The sequence below is a fragment of the Adiantum capillus-veneris genome, chromosome 1 (genome assembly GCF_014529385.1).
Source record: "Adiantum capillus-veneris isolate H3 chromosome 1, ASM1452938v2, whole genome shotgun sequence".
Classification (NCBI taxonomy): Eukaryota; Viridiplantae; Streptophyta; class Polypodiopsida; order Polypodiales; family Pteridaceae; genus Adiantum; species Adiantum capillus-veneris.
This window is the reverse complement of record NC_140931.1, coordinates 104,506,079-104,524,606: the sequence shown is the minus strand read 5'-3', so window position 1 is coordinate 104,524,606 and position 18,528 is coordinate 104,506,079. Positions and strand designations below refer to the sequence as shown.

Here is an 18,528-nt window from a genome sequence, read left to right as displayed (position 1 = left end):
CTAGCTTTTTCTCCTTGGCACTTCCCCACATTAAATGATCAGTTTAATATGAGAAAATCATTTAGGAGAATTAGATATTGATTATTATGACATTACCTCTCTCTTGAAATCATAGTCGTCCTCGACTATGGTGTAGAGAAGATAAAGCATATGCATGAGTCCTTTTCTTAGCGGGTAGAGGATCCCTATGTTACCCTACGACATCATTCCATAATGGATGACTAGTCCATTTGGCGCTTGAGAGCCTGAGGCTGCCGCAAGCATGTCTGCACATTAGTCCTATCAGTCTTCCATAGTAGAGTGACAAGCTCTACTTGGTGTTTGGGAGACGTCGTCTCCGCAAACTTGATCTAAGCATGCATACTACTTCATTTTTGTGCACAAATAAAGAAAAAGAGAGTCTTATAAGACAAAAATTTTTGTTCATTTTTAACATTTTGTACATTTGCTTACTCTTGGGAAGCATTGTAAGCATTGACAAGGTTTAGGTTATCCTTTAATTGTATGCCTTGCATCCATCTAGCATCTTCAAAAGGATAATTCTTAAACTTAATAAGATATCGTCGGATAGTCTTACCGCCTCTTAATACCTTGTCTTCATGTCGGAGAATGGACTCGGGCTGCAGCACCTCCTCGTGGTCCTCGATCTCCGGTGGGTCTTCAATAGTTGGTTCTTGAGGTGGCTCTCCTTTGTAAGGCTTTAAGAGGCTCACATGAAAAGCATTGTGTATGAGCCAATGATTGGGCAACTTAAGTTGATAGGCCATCTCATTGATTGGCCTAAGAATCTGGAAGGGACCATAGTACCTTTTTGCTAGTTTAGCATAGTACTTTTGGTGGCCCGTAGGATTCTTGCCCGTCGTGTGCCTTAATCGAGCCTTGGGAAACTTTAACAAGACCCAATCGTTTTCTTTAAAGGCTTGGGCTCTTCTGTGCTTGTCAGCAGCAGCCTTTTGCCTTTGCTGTGAGATAGAGATAGCATCCTTAATCTTTTGGAAAGATTCTTGTAGGTCTCGGCTATACTCATCTGCAGCGAAGATCTTCCCATGTACCTTAAGTAGCAAGGGACTTTTTGATCTTCCCTCAATTACCTCGAAAGGTGCTTTTCCTGTGGAAGTATGTACAGTGTTATTGTAAGCATACTCTACTAAAGGTAAGTACTTCTCCCATTGGGATCTTTGATCTACTTCCGTTACATAGGCTTTTAGTAGATCAAGAATGGTTAGGTTAGCTATTTCACTTTGGCCATCAGTTTGTGGATGATAGGCCGAAGAGAAGTTTAGCCTTGTATGAAGAGTGACCCACCGGATTTCTCCCAAGCCGTAATACATTGGCGTTGTAGAAAAGCTTCATTCACTTGAGAGTCAATTGAAGCATCATGTAGCAAGTGTAATGCATCCCAACTCCCAAACCACTTCTTTATGTCTTGTATCCATCCCGTGCTCAAGATCTTGCTTTTATGCGTCTTTTGAGCTTTTTTGCTTGCTTCCCATGCAATTATAGGAAGTTGATGTGAGGGGTTTTGACGCATCTTTATCATGTACTCCACAACCCTTTCCATGCCCATAACCTCAATTGGAAGAGATCCCGACTCAAGAAGTAGGAGCATATATGGTGTTTGTGTCTTAACTTGAAAGTTTGTAAGAAAACGCTTTTGGACATTCTCAAACTCTTTCCAAGTAGACTTTGAGATGCTCCCACCCCACACTTCAACTCCATAAAGAAGAACCGGTGTCACCAATGCATCAAGAAGATACTTCTTGAGAACCCAACACTTGATGTTTCCCGCATTACACATGTTCTCAAATGCATAATATGCTCTCTTTCCCGCTTCCAAATGATGCATAGCACATTCATGCCACTTGTGATTGGATGGAACCTCAAGGCCAAGGTACTTAAAGCTCTCAACAACTTCAAGTGTCTCGTTGTTGTACACAATGAATGGCTTCTCCTTATGGTTGGTTTTCACAAGCATAACCTTTGATTTGGATTCATTTACAATCAGCCCACTATGCAAGCAAAATTTCTCAAGGACAACCATAAGCTTTTGTGCATCTTCTAAAGTGTGTGCTAGAAGCACTACATCATCCGCATACAACAAAAGCATGATTACCGCATTGCAAATAGTGACCTCTTCAATGCCTTCTTCTTGCATAAAGTCAAGTACCATTTGTTCCAATTGATCGATGCATAGACCAAAGAGAGTTGGTGACAATGGACATCCTTGTTTAACCCCAATAGTGCTTACAAAAATTTCTGAAATTTCTCTTCCCATGCGCAATTGACAAATCACCTTCTCATAGATGCATGTGAGAGAGAGAGAGAGAGAGAGAGAGAGAGAGAGAGAGAGGGAAATGACAATCACCGTTACTTGAATGCTTCCAGATTTGATCACTCGAGTCCATACTTACTCTCTTTCCCAATCACTTTGTGGAATGTTAATGGCCACCCTTATATCCACAATCCTCCAACATCGAGTTTCATTAATGAAGCTCAGCATAGACCATACAACATGTTTCATTTTCTACCATGCATGATGTTTGACCTTTAAGACCCCTTATACAATCTATCCATCTCTCTCTCTCTCTCTCTCTAAATGAGAATGCCATGCACCTTATCCTGCTTGGAGACCTTGCCAAACAAATTGCCCCTAAGGATACCAAGACTAACTTACCAACAATATAACCTTTCGTACAAGTGCTTATTTAAACACAATTAGAATCTAGGAAATGTCTCGCCTTTCTCGATGTTGAAACTATTATGTGTCATATGAGAAGATTAGAGAGTGGATGACATCCATGAAAAAAAGAGAGCATTGACTTCTTTAGGACAAAGATTCTGTCGTGCTAGTTAGCAGATGTTAAAGATACCTCCAAGGGTTTTTCTCAGGAACTAAAAGCAAAACACAGCTAGGATGCCATTACAAAATTGATAGCAGATGATCGCTCTGATCTCTCTCTCTCTCTCTCTCTCTCTCACACACACACACACACACACACATACACACATTGAGAGAGTGACGATGATGATTATTCTAGCTTTTAATTTACTTCCCTATACATTTAATTCTATTTTTGTACCTATACATTGTGTCAAATCCACCAAGATTGCCGTGGTTCTCTCTCGTATGTCATTTTGGAATTTTGCAAACGTTCAATATAACATTTCATCTCTCTCTCTCTCTCTCTCTCTCTCTCTCTCTCTCTCTCTCACACACACACACACACACACACACACACACACACACGCATAGGCGATCATGCGCAAATGCACGTGAGCTCGCACAAGCGAGCATGCGCAAATGCACGTGAGCTCGCACACGCACAAATACCCATGCATAATATATACGATGAGTTAGTGTTAGTGTAAAATAGGACTTGGAAAATAATACAATTTCAAAGGTTAGGAGGTTTAGGGTCAGCAATTCACGAACTCTATGCATTTCAAAGGTTAGGAGATGATTCTCACCATTGGGTAGGCGGGACTAATCCAGTTCATACCAGCTATGACCCTTGAATTTGGCGCGCAAACTGAGGGTTTTGGTGAAATAGAGTTTCTATATTCAAAGCCGGCAATGGCTGTAGATGATCTCCAAGCCCAGCTCAAGCGTCTCGAAGCTGCATTAGCTATTTGCGCTATTCGTCTTTTTATATTGATCACTTGCCTGCCGGCCGTCATACTGTGCCTATTGATCATCCACAGCTCCCTGCAGCAAGGTCCGCCATACTGTGCGTACTCCATAGCTGCCTGCAGCAACATGCCCGGCCATCGGGAGTGATTACAACAGCCCGGCCTAGCTGCTAGCTGCATTAGTTACTGTCGAAGGTGGCAAGACAGTCGATGCAGCTGCTCGGGTACACAGCCTAGCTGCGAGCGCCATAACCTTGAGATCTCTCATAGGGTACACATCCTAGCTAGCTGCGGGCGCCATTATTCGATCTGATTTGCAGCAGCACCGTTTTATAGCAGAAGCGCAATCAGAAGTTGAGTTTTACAGCTACGGCTAGTGTAATCAGAAGCGCAGTTTTACAACTACCAGTGCAATCAAAAGCGCACTAGTACTGTACGCGTTCGCTGCTCGACGTACCCGTACTAGAATTTCCATGCTCTAGTGATCTGCAGCACAGTACACGTGCAGAGACGTGGCGCAGTACCTTAGCCGGAGCCCTTCTTGGCAAGTTTCAATTTGGCAGTATAACGTGTGCAACTCCAGAAGCTCCAGCACATAGATCCTTATGAGCGAGCTTAGCAACTAAAGCTACACAAATTTGGTAAATAGCCCAAATAACATTTCTTTTAATATATCTTTAGTTACTGCTTTCCTTTGGTTTTATGGCAATGTGTGACTTTTTATGCTGCTATGTGAAGGATGGCATCCAATATGTTCTCATTGTAGATCATTTTTTTTGTACGCAGAGAATCGACTTACTGCAACGTACATGCATTTTTCAAATTGAGAGAAATGACGACGATTCTAATAGTTCAATCGTGATCAGCGGGTTGTTTCATCGGCCAAGACGAGCTTCTTTGCGCCGTTTTTTTTGTCGGGTAGCTACATTTTAACTATCTACTTTGATCTATGGCTCTCTCCTTTGCACTCATGCACATAGTTTGCACATCGATCTCACATAGTTTTCACAACGATCTCAGTTTAGCAAGAAAATATATGAACGCAAATGTTTTTTTTAAAAAAAACGACTTAGCAAAAAATCATATCGATGTGCAAAATCATTTTAATTTATCATATTATCCTTTTTACCTTTTTAGAAGAGAGACATGGATGGATACAAGTTTATGGAATGGATGAAATCTATCATAGGCTTACACAGTGACGACCATTGGCAATGTTTTTGGGTTTTTCCATATGCTTAGCCCGTATGCCCTATCAACTACCTCATTTTCTGTGCTAATTTTTCCGATTTAATGCAGTGCTAGGCTTCATTATGGCTGAGTCTTAATGTATGCTCATGTGTGTGCGCGTGTGGTGTGTGGTGTGTTTGGGAGCATACATTAGTACCTAGTTCTACTCCCACTATTGGGCATTGACGACGTTAGTGGGGATGTGGTGGTATTTATTCAATATTATGCATGATGTGGTGGTATATAGTCAATACTATGCATGATGTATAGTTTTTTGTCGTATAGCGGACATGCAAACTTCACAATGTGAAGTTTCATTTTAGTTACAATTAGTTGATATTGTGATAATTCTCTGGATCTTTTGTTGCCCTATCAACTACTTCATTTTTGTGCTAATTTTTCCGATTTAATGTTTCTTTTAGTGCTAGGCTTCATTATGGTTGAGCCTGAAAGTATGTGCATGTGTGCGCATGCGCGTGCACGTGTGGTGTGTGTTGTGTTTGGGAGCATATGTTAGTACTTAGTTCTACACACACTATTGGGCACTCACGACACTAGTGGGGATGTCGTGGTATTTAACATATTTTAAGCATCTTTGGTGCTAGGTTGTTGTGAATCATGAAGTATGTGTACGCATGTATAAAACCCTAAACGCAAAACAAATACATGGGGCATAGACATCATGCATTTTGACAACATTTTATTAATAAAATAGTTTTGAATGCACGGTGCTCATTCTTGCAAACATGCATATGTAGGTTATGGCTCGACAGGAAGTAGTAGAAGAACTGGTTGCTGAGTTAGCCTGTCATTTTGAAGGAATGATCGTTTGGCGAGAGAAACACTTTTATGTGTTTGGGAGAGAAAGGCCACAGATACGCATTTCAAGAATAGTTATAGATGACACTAGGTGGTGGCCCGAGAATATGGCTTTAGTGCTTTTGAAAGAAACCTTAAATCCACTTGATTATTACAAAGTAGTTTTCCATGGTGAAAATTGTTTATCTCCAAGGATTTTAAGTGATAGGCTTGCTGTGATTAAAAGCCTTATTCTGAGCAAGAAATTGTGTCTTGCGTGAATGTATTCATCATCTATGTTAAAAGATCCAACAAGTGTGTTCACATCAGTCTTTTATTGTACGTGACTCTCCAACTATTGAAGTTGCACAATGCTGCAAAGTTATATATGATTTGTATCTGCAACTTATAGTACTTGGTACTACGACCTTTGACACTAGCATCATGTACATGCAGTCCATTGCTCTAATTTTCTTGCAAATTATTACTCTGGCAGACATACACGCATATTGGAAATGAAAGCTCATTCGCATATTGACACACACATGTTATTAATAAAATAGTTTTTGAATGCACGGTGCTCATTCTCGTAAATGTCTAATTTGTATCTGTGACTTAAGGGCACATTGTACTACAACCTTTGCCACCAGCATCATGTGCAAATGTGTTTTTTTGGGTCACTATAGTCCGTGTAACCATGGCTCATGACATTTAGGTGATACATGCATACATGGCTTCCACCTCCAAGAATTTCAAGTGTGCATGCACGTATAAATGTGCATTTACACTGGAAGGGTATCAAATACTGAGCACAAGCACATTTTTTCACCATAGAAAATAGGAGGCACTCCATAAAGTTCACCCAGATGTCCATTACGATAGAAATTTTGGAGCCCTTCAGGGTCAATCACCTAATGTGAATGAGCTTGATAGTACACCACCACTCCAGAGTGCATCCGACAATGACACCACACGAAGAATGTGGTGTACATGTTATGCATTTTGCCAGGGTGGAAAATATGTTGGGAAAACGACATTTTTCAGGCATGCACAACTAAGGAGTGTTACAGGCAGTCTAGCAAGTGAGCTTGGGTTTGTAAATCGAGATGATGTGGACGTAAGACACTTTGACGACAATATACCAAACGTGGAACCATCAAATGCTTCTTTGAATGTGGAAGAGGGATTTGAAGAGGGCATAGAGGTGAGATTGACAAGTACAACTGGAGCAGGTGAAGACTGCCAACAACCTTCTTGTCCGGATCATGCACCACTTGCAATTGCAACTTTATCAAAGATCATTCAATTCCAGACATTATGGGATGAATATCAGGTTCCCATTAGTGGTCAAGACGGAATGCTTCGTCTACTATTCGGTGACATGGGTGGGGCAAAAATAGGCAAGCATGACTCCACTAGGGAGGATCCAAGCCTAAGCAAAATCTTGGGTCGACTTGAACATGATTGGGATGGTTTTTTGTCTGATAACTATAGGGTGCCTGCTTGCTGGGAGAAATTGCAATCGCTATTTCAAGGGCTTGGTATGTTACAACCTCTTTGATATAGAGTCTGCATGGGTGAAGAAGGGAATCGCAATGAGCCAGAGCTCCTACGCCCAAGCAAGGAGGACAATTATGAAGGATGTAGTGTGGAAATTTGTGCATGCATCACTAATAGTAGAAAAAGGAAAGCGAAGCGTGATTGCTTGGCATGTTGTGAAAGGTGCCCAAGTTGTCAAAAGCCTCGCAAGGAGACACTAGCCTTTGATTATCTCCCAATTGGAAGACATATTGAGCTTATGTTGAAGAGCATGTCTTTGTGTCATGGCATGCTCTCCATGTGGAGAAACCAAGACAAGTGGTTGGGAAAGCCACCTGAACTACAACCGGAGTTTATCCATGATTTCTAGGATGGTGCAAAATGTCGTATAGTCCAGAACTTTTGGGACCCACATGCCACATTTGAGCTTCCAGTTATCTGTACAACCCCAGGGTGTAAAAAGGTGTACACAACGTTTCCTCCATCATCCCGTCCGCAAGAGATTCAACGAGGGTGGAATGAGCAGACTCAAGAATATATTTTCGTGTGTAGAGATTGCCGACGACGTGTAGTCTCTAATAGGAGATTGATTGAGGTATGGCCCTAGAAATATTGGCATGCTATTTTTATTTATTTGTTGAATATTTTCATATGGCATAATAATTTTCCAGGGAGATCCCCGTAACCTGGCACTTCTACTGCATTGGGATGGGTTCCAATCCTCTCGCACCACACAGAAAGACAGTGGGGTTGTAGAGATAAAATTTTTGAACATGGGCAAGTCTTCCAATGTTAGTGTACTCCCAGTACTGTTCCTCCCATTTAGCTCCAAGAAAGTAGCCCGAAACAATAGTGGTCTATTTGGTGCTTTTCTACGTCCTCTTATGGAGGAATTGCAAGACTTGTTCATGTCCGGAATAAAAGTACACTACAACTATGATGTCAACAAAATATTTGGCATGGGAACTGAACGGCAACAGACATGCATATTACGTGGGATGCTTATGATGGTCAGTGGAGACCATCCTTCCCAGTGCAAAATAGGACTCTTCAAGGACGGTGTCAAGGAGGGTTGTTGAAGAGACAAGCCCAAAGCAACTCTTGATGCTAGTAATCCAATGTATAGAGGGCGATATGTTTATGATGAAAATAGACGACAAGAAAGATATCCACCAACAAAACGCTCCATTTTGGAAATGTCCAATGCAGTAACTCAAGCCACAAGAGCAACCTCTCAAACTCAAAGAGAGACTAATCTTGCACATGCAGGACTATCTGGAGAGTCAGTGTTATGGAAGTTCTTTGACTTATATGGCTTTGACTTGTCACGTGACTTGGTGTATGATACAATGCATGTTCTTCCATTGAATTTGTTCAGTAAATATACATCAACTGTCATGTGAGGATTGCAAAATGAATCAAAAAGAAAGGTGGATGAATGTTTCAAGCTTGTATACAAGCTTGCACCACCATCAATTCGCAATGGCAGGTGGCCACACACTCCTAGCAAGTACTTTGAAGGTTTTAAGGCAGAGGAAAATCAAAAATTTGTTCAGTGGTGTCCGCCATATGTATTGAGTGTCATCAACGAGGTATCAAGACCCATGTATGAGCTTGGTCTTCTCCTAATAGACATTGCCCACACATTTTACAATTTTAGTCGTGAGAAGGGTTGGACAAAGGAGAGTATCAAGATAATGCGATCATTGTTCTCATCTTGGCGAGTAAGGAGCGAGGAATTCTTTGGTCCAAACTCTTCACCATTGGAGCATGTTGCTCGGAATGGGGAATTGCTTGATGACATTATCAGGCATGGATCTCATGATGTATATTGGTGTTACATTTTTGAAAGGATGGTCTCCATATACATGGGAGTCAAGACAATAAAAAAAATAATGAGATAACTTATGTCCACTTTTACAAGCGCGTTTTGTTTACATGGGTTACTCGCATGCTTCAAGAGGAGAAGGATGGATTCCTGCTGCACGAGAGGAATTTGTCATTCTTACACCAAAGGTTGATACTCCTAGATGATTTCACTCTACTGCATCCTATGAGTCCACAATGCTCTATCTTCCATGAAAAAGGGCTCTTGGAACTCTCATCTCTAACAAGAGCCAGGGAGCTATGGCATAAGATTTTGGCAGATTATGAACCGGCTTACTACCTCAACATGATTAGAGCAAAAGGGATCGGTATAACCAAGAAGAAACGCACAAAGAGATGCCTTTCAGATGAGGAGAAAAGGTACTTTCATCAACTCTGGGTGATGACAGTTAGTGAAGGTGAAAATACTCTTGTCACAACCTACCAAAAGATACTTTACCAGGGTGAGGCTTTTAAAGTTGGTGATCATGTGACTGTAAAGCGGGACGATGGTGATACTGATGCTCTTCCTGTAGGGCATTGGAAGGCCAAAATAAAAACATTGTTCTCTATCGAGCACAATGGTCAATATTATTTGTATTTTGGGGCAGAGTATTATAGACAATGCATATCCTCACACAATGGGGTTGACGAACTAATAGTTCATCATGCAACTGGAATGAGCATTGTACAACAACAAACTATGCCGTACACTTGGGATTGTGTAAGACCAATCTCATCTTTGATGCATAAGTTCATACCTCTTCCGTTGACAGGTAACAGGCTAGTAGCATATGAGGTGAAGGATTTGATTCAAACAAAGCGGCTTACAACTCTCGGAGAGGTCGGACATGCACCCCCTTGGTTAGAGGTTGGTGATATCGTTCTAGCAACCAAAAGTGATGGTGAAGATGATCTTGTTAGAGAGATTGACCACTAGGGCAAAAAATGCAAATTAGCTTGGCTAGTACATTATAGTTTTGATCATTGTACATGGAGGATACAAAGCTAGCAGTACGAAGAGAGCGATTGGAACTCATGCAAAGTAGTGATACATGACTTTATTGTAGTTAGTAGGAGGTGCATGTCTTCAAGAAGTGGTGCACAATTAAATTTGCAAGTAGTTTGGAGATGCACAAGTGCTTAGCCTTTGATGTATCAAACATTAAAATACTTTAATTGATTGGAAATAATATTTTGTTGTGGTTTTTAAGTTTTGTTTACACTTTATATGATTTAAGGTATAACTTGTGACATTGTAGCTATTACATGGCTTCTCCATCTGAAACAATGTCTCTCAAAGAGACAATAGCAATGCTAGAGAAAAGGGTAAAAGAGTTAGAATCAAGTGGTGGAGAGTCCTCTAAGGTTGATCATAAGAATAGTAAGGTAGTTGGAATATTGTCTCAACGGCATAGCAAGGCTATACAAGTTGCAAAGGAAGACACAGTTGAAAAACCAGTTCCGACATATGAGCAACTCTTTCACTTCCTACTCAAGAAAAGTGACAGAGATCCAGCACTCTTGTATGGAAAGGAGTTCCTTGCAAAATATTACGCTGACAGTGTACATGCAGTCCATTGCTCCAATCTGAGAACTGTTAGAGGTTGGATGAAAGCATTTGATTCCAAGCTTTGTGACCTACGGCACAATCTAGAGGGGAAGGATGAACTTGTGAGCTTCATTCAAGAGCACCATGATGAAATTGAGGAGGTGACGTTCCGTGGTGCAGAGTACCATTGGAAAGTGGAGGACATCTACACATTTTGCTTGCGTCACATGTAAGCAAAGCGAAAGAATGAAAAGAAAAAATCAAAGCTGGTCAATACCACAAATTTAATATCTGTAAGCCACATTATCATTATTTTTTCATTTTTTTTAGCTATCATAATAAGATTGATTATGTGAAGTTGTGCAATGTAGGGAACCGACTTAGTGAATGCAAAGGTGGAAGACAAAGAAAAACAGCTTGTGGGAGTTTCTACATTCTTTATTTTTTTTGTTTATTTTTAATTAAAGTTATTTAGAAATGTTATACATGAATTGTAGATTGAGGAAAATCATTTACAACCTATCAATGAGGAAGTGTATCATCCTCATATTGACTTTGAGAAAGACCAGAATTATTCAGAGGAAATTTTCACTGGCGTGCAAGTTGAACTCCTTCTAGATGTATGTTTTGTCAACTTATACTATGTCGAATTATTTTGTACACTTTCTTTAATCTAGTTATTTACTATTAGGACGTAGAAGAAGAGGATGAGGCTTTAGCTTCAAATGGTTCTTTCTTGGATCTTATTGAAGATGTCACAAAGGTATGTCTATGTTATTGTCCTTTACAATAATTAAACTAGAAATGAATTTAATGTGTTTTATTATGAGAACATGCAAAGGTTAATCTCATTAAAGAACAAATGGATTTTGAGAGCTCTCATGAGGAAAATCAAGTGGATGTGAGCTCTAGAAAGAGCAAGCGTGCACCTAAGGTTTACTCACATCTTTTAACTTTTATATGCTTCATATCCTTGTATGCTTTGAGCTTTAACTTAACTTTTTTGATGCAGTGGAATCAAAAGATGATGGATATGATGCAAACTAAAAAGGCAAAAAAAGATTGCACCAAGAAAAAGGTAGTTGTTATCTATTGCCCAAAATTTCATAGTCTAGAGCTCTAACTAAACTTTTATGATTTCAATTTTCTATGCATACAGAGTGTACTAAAGAATGTTCTTAATGAGAGTGTTACTCTTCAAAACACAAAGGCCTTCAATGAACTCTCAAATGGGTCTCATGAATATGTAAGGAGATTGACTTTAGTTGTACTCATCTTTTGGCATGGATTAAGCTTTTTCAATTAAGTAGTAACTTTTTACAATTGAACTTTTATTTAGGATATGAACTTTGATAAAGACGACCAAGAGACGATTTTAATCAAGTTTTTAGAGGTTCCAACAGTTGATGCATTGTATATTACGCTAAAGGCTAGTTTCAATCTAGCAAAGCGTAGTACGGATTTCACAGGAGATCGTCAAGAGCAAAGTGTGGATGGAATGCGCTCATCATTTGTAGTGTACCTTTTGGCCACAAACAAAGTTAGAATTTCCAAATGTGACTCTTCTCCACTAAGTGTGGATGATGTAATTGTGGTTGAGTGATGTTATGTTAATTTGTTTATTTTAATGTAACCTTGAGACCAAAAGAAAGGGTGAGCATTCTAGCATCAACTATTTTCAATTGTTAAATTTATGACTTAGATTGAGTTCTTCAAAAAGCTACTGTGAGTTACTCTTATATATTGTTCTTTTCTTATGAGGAAGTATCTGCTCCAAATACCCATGCATAATGAGTTCGATGCAAAGATTTCATTTCTTTGATGCAAGATCTACGACAAATTTGTGAGAGTTGTTATTATAATATTATTATTTTAATTATAAAATCAATAAATTTGTATATAATAAAAAACTTAGGTTTAGGTTATTCACTTATGTGACTCTTTTTGTCTAGCTATTGTATATAAAACTAACGTGAATATTACTATATAGTTTTTCTTTCGTTCCAATTACTATGTAGTTTTTTCTCGTGCATATGTTGCTCAAAAATCTATATAGTTTTCTTTTCGTGTGTGTTGGTCAAAAAGCTATATAGTTTTATTATGTGGGTCATTTTTACTGCATATATATATACAATAAAAGGTTCCGTTTTTACTAGTTTGGACTTTTACTACATATGTTCAAGTTTTATCTAGGAAAGTCTTTTTTTTTGCTATGTAGGAACTGAATTAAAGTTCCTTGTGAGGCGGGAAGGACTACCATGCAGGGCCGCCAACACAAACGGGATCCTTGCCACCAGAAATCATGCACAACACTGCACAACACTTCTATAGTCTATAGCTGTATCAATGTGTTGACACATGGCGTGGCAGTAGAGCAAGCTGTGCCAATCTGCTTAGCTTCTAATTCCTCTCACTTGATGTAGGTTGTGCACCCCCACTCGATCGAGGGGCGATGGCCAGGAACAATGTTCGATGGAAAGGAACACCTGAGATCTCTCTCTCTCTCTCTCTCTCTCTCTCTCTCTCTCTCTCTCTCTCTCTCTCTCTCTCTCTCTCTCTCTCTCTCTCTCTCTCAGACACACACACACACACACACACACACACACACAACTCTCAACAGCTATGGACGATTCACCTCCCCCAAGATTTGATCTCTCGCATACTCTCTCGACTCTTAACTCTGGACACGTGCTCTCCTCTTGGCTCCTTTCTCGACTCTTCAGTCTCCCTCGACCCCCTGTGCAGCACATGTTTGTCTCCCAAACGCAAGGCAAGCTTGCATGTAAGCTAGGTAGGTTCATGAGTATATATCCCCTCCATGATTAAGCGGTGATGTGAATATTGCTTGTATTTGTAATGAGTAACTTGTGCCTCCACCAACCAATCAAAAAATTGTGGATTTTTAAAAATAACTTGCTATTTTTCATTAGCAAAAAGGGAAACCATCACTAAGGCCTCACCCCTTTGGGGTAGGCCAAAAAATGAGGGGTCAATCTATTCATGCCAACTTAGGGGTATTTTCAGTACCCACAAACACTAGCTTGCACAACTCACCCTTGGTGGGTCTGCTCGCTCTTACCAATGGAAGATGTATGTGTGTGTGTGTGTGTCTATCTTTATACATACTCCTGAAAAATTTTAATGAAAAATCTTTCAATGTAGTCAATTTACATATACTACTTGTCATAGGTAGGTTTGCCAACTTTTTTTTTTTCGAACACTACTCTCTCTGTTGCACCTGTTAGGTCATTGGACAACTGGGATTCTCTCTCTCTCTCTCTCTCTCTCAGTTAGCCCCTCAGGTGCACAAAGCTTGCGGCTTTGCCTAGGGGTGAAAGCATGTTAACCTGTCATGCTTTTTCATGTCCCGGACAATGCTAACTAGCACAATTTTGACATATGCTAACTAGTACAATAACTTGATCTACATCTCCAAGATCTATGACATATGATATATCAATAGAAAGCACTTGAAACAAGGAATCCAAATGTACAACCTCCGACGAATTTTGATATTATTTGTAGAAAATTTACCGGACGCCCAACTTTTTGAAGATGTGCTAACTTGAAAATGCTAACTAGCACAAAAAGCGCGATAGGTTAACATGCTTTCACCCCTAGATGCAAAAGACTACTCACCACTATTCAAAAACAATGTGTCTTAGCTTACAATCATGTTGATGGGGGCTTTTCACAAGCAAAGCTCACATACCCCTCTTCTCTCGTCCCCACCCCATGAAAACCTCCTCTTAGGGAGGGAGTGATAAAAGCCATTGGAAAAGTAAGAAAAAAATAATGATTATGTAAATATATGAGAAAGGTATAATAAGCCACCTCATGCCTGCGGGGCAACCCATCCCCACCTTGCCTCCTTTTTCTTCACTGTTGCCCCGCCGTGTGTCCCTTTTCCTCTCCTCCACTCAAAAGGTCAACCCCTCTCTCTTCCCCTTGTCCTGTCTTCTTTCTCTCTCCCCTCAAGCTACCCCACCTCTCACCAATAATACATTCTAACTCACCAATAATACATTCTAACTCACATGCCACCTCTCCTATCTTCCAAAAACAGTATACCCCACCCCCCTTTTCTCTCTCCTATCATATCCCATGACCCAAATATCCCCCCCTCTCTCTAAAGGGTGCCATGTGTCTTCTCTTGTAGCCAGATAACCTCTCACACACTCACACACACTCAGTTTCATTGAAAAAAGGTGCCCACAGACCCATCCCCACCCGGTGGTTACCTGATTTTTCTTGTGTTCACACACATCTGCACACAGATTCACCTCTGAACACACTCCCCTCTCTCCCCTCTTGTAATTACTTTATTCTCCATGTCACCTCTCACTTTTTTTCATCAACCCATCTCTCTCTCTTAGTCTCTCTCTCTCATGAGACTCCTGTTCTGGCACATATACACACAGCCACACAAGTGGGGACCACAGTCACATGGCCTATGTAGATAATCATTTCTTCATTTCTAAATTCTAGAATTTCTCCCTCCTCCTCCCCTATATAAAGAGGGGTCACCATCACACTAAAGACACACACAACATCACCAAGAGTACACTATGCACTGTGTGCACCTAGTGCACACACACACACCCACACCATCACCATCACCGCAATCACCATGCTCGTCTTGAGCATGACCTATACACCCTTGGGCACTACAAGAGGTTGTGTGCTCTTGTGATGCTGTTAGCGACGGAAATACACTGGGTTTTTATAACCCCCGGCGTCGCTAAAACCGTCGCTAATAGCGTCGCTACGAGAGCGTCGCTATATAGAGACGCTCATAGCGACGGTTATAGCGACGTTTACACAGAAGTCTATAGCGACGCTCATAGCGACGCTACAGAGCCATAAATAGCGACGGTTATAGCGACGCCCGAGAGAATTTTTTTTTTGGTGACAAGGCATTGAATGCCTTGCCACCCATCAACCATATTGTACTTGATTCACTTTTTAAAAAAAGTGCAAGGGTAGATAATAGACCCAAAATAGTCACCCATAGGACGCATTGTTTGCAAAATTGACAATTGTACACATCATAGGCAAAATGAATTGATTGGCAAATGTAATAATGACAATTGTACAACATCATAGGCATAAAGAATTGATTGGCAAAATGAACTGCGGTGACAAATGTAATAATATACATGGTTCAAAAAGACGTATAAAATCCGTCTCATGATACATAAGCTATGAGAAACCCTAAACTAATGCTATCTAGCTACGGCTAAACTGACGTCGTCTAGTCAGACGTCTCATCGCGTTGTCGAGAAATTTGCGGTCTTGCCAGGAAAGCACCGGGCTTATGGCTGTGAGAGTTTGTGAGAGAACTCGACAAAAACTATATGAAGGAGTTAAACCATAGATGCCATGAAGACTAGGGTTTGGAAAGAAGTATAATCAAAGAAGCCCACCCATTCTCTCTTGCACTCACACGCACAAAGAAAGAACACAAAAGAAAATGTCAAAATAACACAAAGATGAAAACATCAAGGCTATGGTCATCTCGTATCATGGGTAATATGAAAGGGTTAACAGATGAGTTAATGGCATTCAATCTTGGCTGCCCAAATAGGCTACGAATTGTTCTTTGGAATTGTAGTTTTGTGCTTACCATAATATATATATTTTGTCTAGTGATTGGGATTAATTGTGTGTACAAATCCTCTTGGTTCATAGCAAGATAACTACGCTTACGTCAAAAGAAAAGTTATAGTCTATGAGAGGTAGTATGATGGGATCCGGTGACAGAAGTATTTCATTGAGCCTTTCTGGGCCAAAGAGAAACACTATACGTTGTTGAAAGTGTATTTTACGGCTAATCCATACGTTAATTCTAATAGATCGTACAGAGTGAAAGCGATAGAAATTATCATCATGTGGGTTATTCATCTAGGATAGTATGTGAGAAATGTAGATATGAGAGAAGTGAAGAGATGAGAAGTTTCCCTCCCAAGCCCTATTCTTGCCCGTAAGCAATAAGGATACTGCGGGGAGAGATGTACCTGTAGCAAAGAGAACCTAGAGAGGATGAATTACTAAGAATGAGAGAGATAGGTTTGGTTAAGGAGATGAGATTAGATACATATATATATGTTGGATTAGAGATGAAAATGAAAACAACAAGAAATCAAGAAAACATCAATGTAGAACACATCTTACATGAAACCCTTCGGCACCATTATTGATGGGAGAGAGAAGAAGAGGGGAGAATTCAACGTTGATTGATACGCCAAGTACAACACCTTCTTTGATTAGAGTTGATCCTCCAAGGATGGCGTACAAGAATGGCTAGTTTTCCTCTAGGAGAAAGTGTAGGCTTGGGCTTATGTTAATGGGGCTAAGTACAATTAGGCATTACTACTCACTCCCTCAAGAATTCCTCTCATCAATGGCTTGAATGCTTGAGTTCCTTCCAAGGAAGAAGAGGTGCCCTTTTATAGGTGAAGGGAACCCACAAGGGTTTACACAAGAAGAGAGGAGCCAGTGTGAACAGGAATTGGAAAAGTTGGAAATGAGCTGTCCCTGCATGATGTGGGAAGACTGGGGTCCAGTATTTTGATCATATCTCCTCAACCGTAGCTCCAAATAAAAAAGTAAAAATATGGGCAGAAACTTCAGCTCATTAGCTACGATTTTCATTTTAAAATCATTTTCCAATTCGGATTCGAACCTTGTGTAAAATATTCATCAAAATAGGGTCCATTTCTGGCAGCAAAAGTCTTCATGTGGTCCCCTTAGCCTAGACTTTCATTTGATTCCAAAGGACACCTCATGCCATATGAAAGCATGACATTGCTCCTTGACAAAGTTTTGTAATCATGCTTGCAATAATGCATTAAAATAAGTGTATCTTTGAAATCATGCCACCTAGTGTCCCACTAGGATTTGATTCCCTCCTAGTAGCTATTTAAAAAGAAATATAAGAAAAATATGAAAAATACATAGAATATATATAGATTGAAAATTACTCTAGATATAGGATCTAAATAGGGTGTGAGATAATAATGAGATGGTAGAAAGAAAGAATCAATGCTTTTTGCCCCAAGTTAAAGAGGTGGAGCTATTGACACTTTTCCCATAGTATTTTTTGATGGTAAAGTAAGAATACATTACCCTTGAGATAAATAATAAGATGAGATAGAAAGCTTATTTTTATACTTACATATGTATATGTACATTATAGGAAATATAATTATGTATCTAAAAAGTTACAAGATAACTCTTGTAGCATGTGTTCCCACTATGTACATGTCACAGCACGACAGCGTCCAAGCGGCGTATCTGTCGGATTCTGCAAAAAAAGACAATAAGACAGCTTTTAGTAAGTATAAACATATAACGACATTTATAAAACAATACAAAAAATAGAAAAGAGTAAACCCTAATACTAACCATGCCGCCGCGAAAACTGAGAATGTCCATTAGGGCGTTTAAGCCCTTCCTGCCTGCTTACTCGCGCTCGTACGGTGTGGGATCACGTCCTATCATCGACCACTGTCAAAACATACAAAGAATTCATTATGTTAGAATTAAAAAACTCATAAACCCTAAACTATCGAACATAAAGAGCAATGCGAAAACACTTACAAAATCGGCCTCAAATGATGCTGATCCACTGCTCCCCAAGTGGTGCGAGCTCCCTGCCTCTACTCGCGCTCTGGCTGCATCCTTTTGTTGCTTCCACTTGTCGGGATTCTCGCGCGCTGCTTACTTTGCATTCTTCCAATCTTCTTTGGCCAGCCAATCTGGCCTGTTCCACCCATGCTTGATTGCTTTTTGCACTTCAGAACGCTTGTGTTTGCAGTATTCGCGCATTCGAATCTTCATCAGGTCTTCATTGAAGCGCTGATCCCGTGTTGGAACGGGAAACTCATCATGAAGTATGCTGATGACTCTGT

The 18,528-nt window shown here is 40.1% G+C and overlaps 3 pseudogenes; all 3 read left to right on the top strand.

Annotated features, from left to right (window-relative positions):
- The first annotated feature begins 6,388 nt into the window (after positions 1–6,388).
- LOC147465302 (uncharacterized) lies at positions 6,389–8,276 on the top strand (annotated as a pseudogene).
- A 117-nt stretch (positions 8,277–8,393) lies between these two features.
- LOC147465301 (uncharacterized) lies at positions 8,394–9,932 on the top strand (annotated as a pseudogene).
- A 400-nt stretch (positions 9,933–10,332) lies between these two features.
- On the top strand, positions 10,333–11,865 carry LOC147465300 (uncharacterized; annotated as a pseudogene).
- The last annotated feature ends 6,663 nt before the right edge of the window (positions 11,866–18,528 follow it).